This window comes from Oenanthe melanoleuca, chromosome 20 (assembly GCF_029582105.1).
Source record: "Oenanthe melanoleuca isolate GR-GAL-2019-014 chromosome 20, OMel1.0, whole genome shotgun sequence".
NCBI lineage: Eukaryota > Metazoa > Chordata > Aves > Passeriformes > Muscicapidae > Oenanthe > Oenanthe melanoleuca.
The window spans coordinates 1-3,653 of NC_079353.1; the positions used below are offsets into that span (position 1 = coordinate 1).

The following is a 3,653-nucleotide window of genomic DNA, read 5'->3' on the forward strand; positions in this document are numbered from 1 at the left end:
ATTATATAATAATATAAAGATAATATAATAAAAATAGTATAATAATATAAAAACAAGAAAACTATATAATTTTATAATATAATAATATTGTAATAAAAAGTATATAATAAGAAAATAAAGTAATAATATAAAAATAATATAATTATATAAAATTATTATATATTATATAAAACTGTAATACAAAAAGCAAAATAATGAAGTAGGTTAATAAATAAGAAAACTGTAATTACTGCAAATAAAAGCAAAACAAAATACCAAAAATGCGAAAATCCAGCTTTATTCCCGGTATTTTAAACGTTTCTGTACATCCAGAAACCACACAATGGCTACTACTTCCCGGCCCCCAATAGGAGCAGCCGCTCCCCCTGTGCCGCTCCAGGCCCCCAACCAGCCGCCCGAGCCGCGCAGGGCGCGGCGGGAAGAACTGGGCATCGCCGCCCCAGGACACCGCCAGCCCCGGCAGATGCGGGCGCCGCGTCCGTGCTCACCAGCGCTTCGCGGTCCGGCATCCGCGCGGGTCCCGTCCTGCTGCTTCGGCGCCCCTCGGATCGCGCTCCAGCCGCCGCTCCCGCCGGTGCACCGCCGCCGAACTACTGTCCGGCCCCACCCCAGCGCACGCTATTTATACCCTAGGGCCAGCCAGCCCAGCCAATCACAATCCGAGGCACCGCCAGCCCGGCCAATCCCAGCCCGCCCGTTCCCGCCGCGCTCGGCTCCGCGACCCCCCGCTGTCCCCTCAAGCCCCGCTCCCGTGATTCTGCCCGCTGTGTCCCCGTTTCCCGGGCAGATCTCCCGGCCGCGACCTGAACGGGGAGCTCCCGCTCGCCCTTCCCAAGCCCAAAGAGCTCCTGCCGAGGCTGTGGCAGCGGAGCCAGGGCTCCGCCGTCTCCCAAAGCGGCGGCGGCGGGAGCGGCGCCTCAGGCGAACGCGGGAGCGCGGTCGCGACTGAGCGGGCTGAGTTTGGCGGGGCCGCGCCCGGATTGAAAGGGCGGCTGTGATTGGACAGGGCGGAGAAATGCGGGACGGGATTGGCGGGGCTTGGAAGCTGCGAGGCTGCAGCCCGTGGGAGCGCGGGGCGCTCGGCCGGGCGGAGCCAGGGCTGCTCCAGGGGTCCGCGGGCCCGCTGGGTCCCGCTGCTCCCGAGGCCCCCCTCGCCTTCTCCCACCGTCTCTCGTAACCAGGTCCCGGCTAAAAGGCCCCCGTACCGGAGCGCTCCATCGGCACTCGGGGCAGGGGGCGGGGACGGGCGTGGTTCCGGGTGGCAAAGGCGGGCTGTGCGGTCGCAGCGCGGACCGGGGGACGGCGGTGACACGGTGGGGAAAGGGTCGGTGGCGGGGAGGGCGTGCAGGGTCCGCTGCCGTTCCGCTTCTGCGGGGACTTGGACTGCCCCGACTGGGTGCTGGCCGAGATCAGCGCACTGGCCAAAATACTGAAGTGCCCGCCCCCGCCTGCTGCGGACCCGCTACTTTCCCTTCTCCTCCGCAGTCCTCGGTGAAGCCGAAGCTGATCTGCGCCCGGTGCTGCGGGACCTGCTGTGGGAGGCCATCGAGGCAAATGTGGGGCTATTGCAGTGGACGTGTAGTGTTTCAACACTACAATGGCATAATCAACAACTTCAATTAATCTCGTGTTCTGCATGCAAGCCTCAGTGTTAGGAACGCTACTGACCTCTACTAGTAGAAATAATATGCATAGTGTTATTGGTATTAATATTTAGGTAAGAATTGTTGGTGTTAACACTGGTAGTCAGTGTGTTAGCTGGTGTTTACCATGACGCTCTGCTCCCCACAGTATGACAAGATCCTGAAACTGACCTCAGATGCAAAGTTAGGTGAGCACTGCTGTCCTTACCACCATCCCCCGATGGAGCCATGCTCCTGGATGGGCGGCAATGTGTCTGGGAATACCTTGCCAAAGTGACAGAGCTCACCCTCCCTCCCGTCTGCAGCGTCAGGGGATGTGAAGGTAACTTTATCCTCTCCGGTGCAGCCAAGCACAATGTAGACAGTGAGTCTCTGCCAGGTGAGCTGCAGCAGCTGGGACTGCCCAAAGGTAAGGGAAACCCTGGGGGTGAACTGTGAAGCAGAGCTGGTGGGATGTTGCTGGCAGTTCCCAGCCGTGCCTCTTTCACCCCCAGTGCAGGGCAGGCTGGCTGCCGTGCTGTCCTCCATCACCTCCCTGCTGTGCTGTCAGTCCCCGGGGGCTCCTCAGGCGCTTTGGTGGAGTTTGGCAGCTGCAGGTCTGGTGTGAGCTGAGGGGTTCTTCTCTTGTCTCCCCTCACTGGCAGAGCGTGCCAGTGGGTTGTGCCATTTTGAATGTGACTGACTTACAAAACTGCAGGAGACTGAGTGTGGACACCATTGAAGCCTCAGCCTGAAAATTGAAAAGGCTTGGAACTTTTTTCTCATGCTAGGGAATCTTTCCCAGGCTGAGACAGTTTTCTCAGTTCCAGCCTGAGCCTTTCCCAGAATGATAACATTTGGGAAAAACAGAAAGGAATTAATAACAAGATTAACACCTGGGCTTTACTGAAAAACAGTTTCACGGTTTGTGAGAAAGTTTTGTTTTCTTCCATTGTCCAAGGGACTGCTGTTCTGTTTGCAGTTTGCGAACTACATTATAAACGTGGTTTGGCCGGTCAATAAATCGCTTCTTTGGCCACCTAGCTGGAAAAGTCCGTGTTGTTATTACACGCTATTCTTAGCGCGTAGCGACTACTAGGGACTTGTTACAGGTGTAGGACAGGTTCAAAAGAGACTTGGGAAAAAACCTCTGTCTTCCTCAGTCCAGAGGGACAGCAAAACTCACATCTGCTCACAATAATCCTCTGGAGAGTGGAGCAATGTTTGTGTGGAAGGATGACTGAGGGTAAAATCAGAGGAGATGAAGAAGTTCTATTTATATCGTAATGTTATAATGGGGCAGAAATTTTAGGGTAAAATACAGGTGCTGTTCCCAGGGTGGAACTTGGTTGGCGTGCTCCACGATGATTCTCCAGCAGAGCAGAATGGGAACACCACGACCAGGCTCTGCTGAAATCCTTGCAGGGGCAGCAATTTGGTGGTACTTTGAAGCTGATTAACTGCAGAGCAGCTGTGAGAGAGATGCCTTGCCGCCAAGCCAGCAACTGTAGCAAAATCGCTTTCCTCAGATGAACGTGGTTGTCATTATAGCCTAATTGTAATGTTAATGCACACCTCCCTCTCAAAGTTACTTGCCTCCAAAGAAGGACCACCTCTCACGGGGCACCAGCTCTATACTTTTTTTTTTACTGTATCTTTAAAAGTGAGGAAATTTTACACCAATCAGTAGCAAATATATGCATGACTAGAGTCACTCAAGCTTCACCTAAATGTAAAGAAATAGTATGAAATAAACCAAGAATGGAAAAAAAGTTAGGGAGGGCTCCATAATAACTGCTGAGATCTGAACCTGTCTTCTCTCCCATAGGAACACCTGTTAGGTTAGAAATGCACTCTGCCTGCTGAATATTTTTTTGGGGGACTACAGCTTGTCTGTGTATTACTTTGAATAGGTTTTTGTAATCAAATACTATCACTGACAGATACCATCAACAACAATCCCTGAACCTTAATCTGTCACAATTTTATATTAATAAATTTATATTCTGTAAACTGTTAGTGTGACTCCTT

General features: G+C 52.3%; 1 pseudogene; it reads left to right on the plus strand.

Annotated features, from left to right (window-relative positions):
• Positions 1–1,015: 1,015 nt before the first annotated feature.
• On the plus strand, positions 1,016–2,153 carry LOC130261500 (COMM domain-containing protein 4-like; annotated as a pseudogene).
• Positions 2,154–3,653: the final 1,500 nt, after the last annotated feature.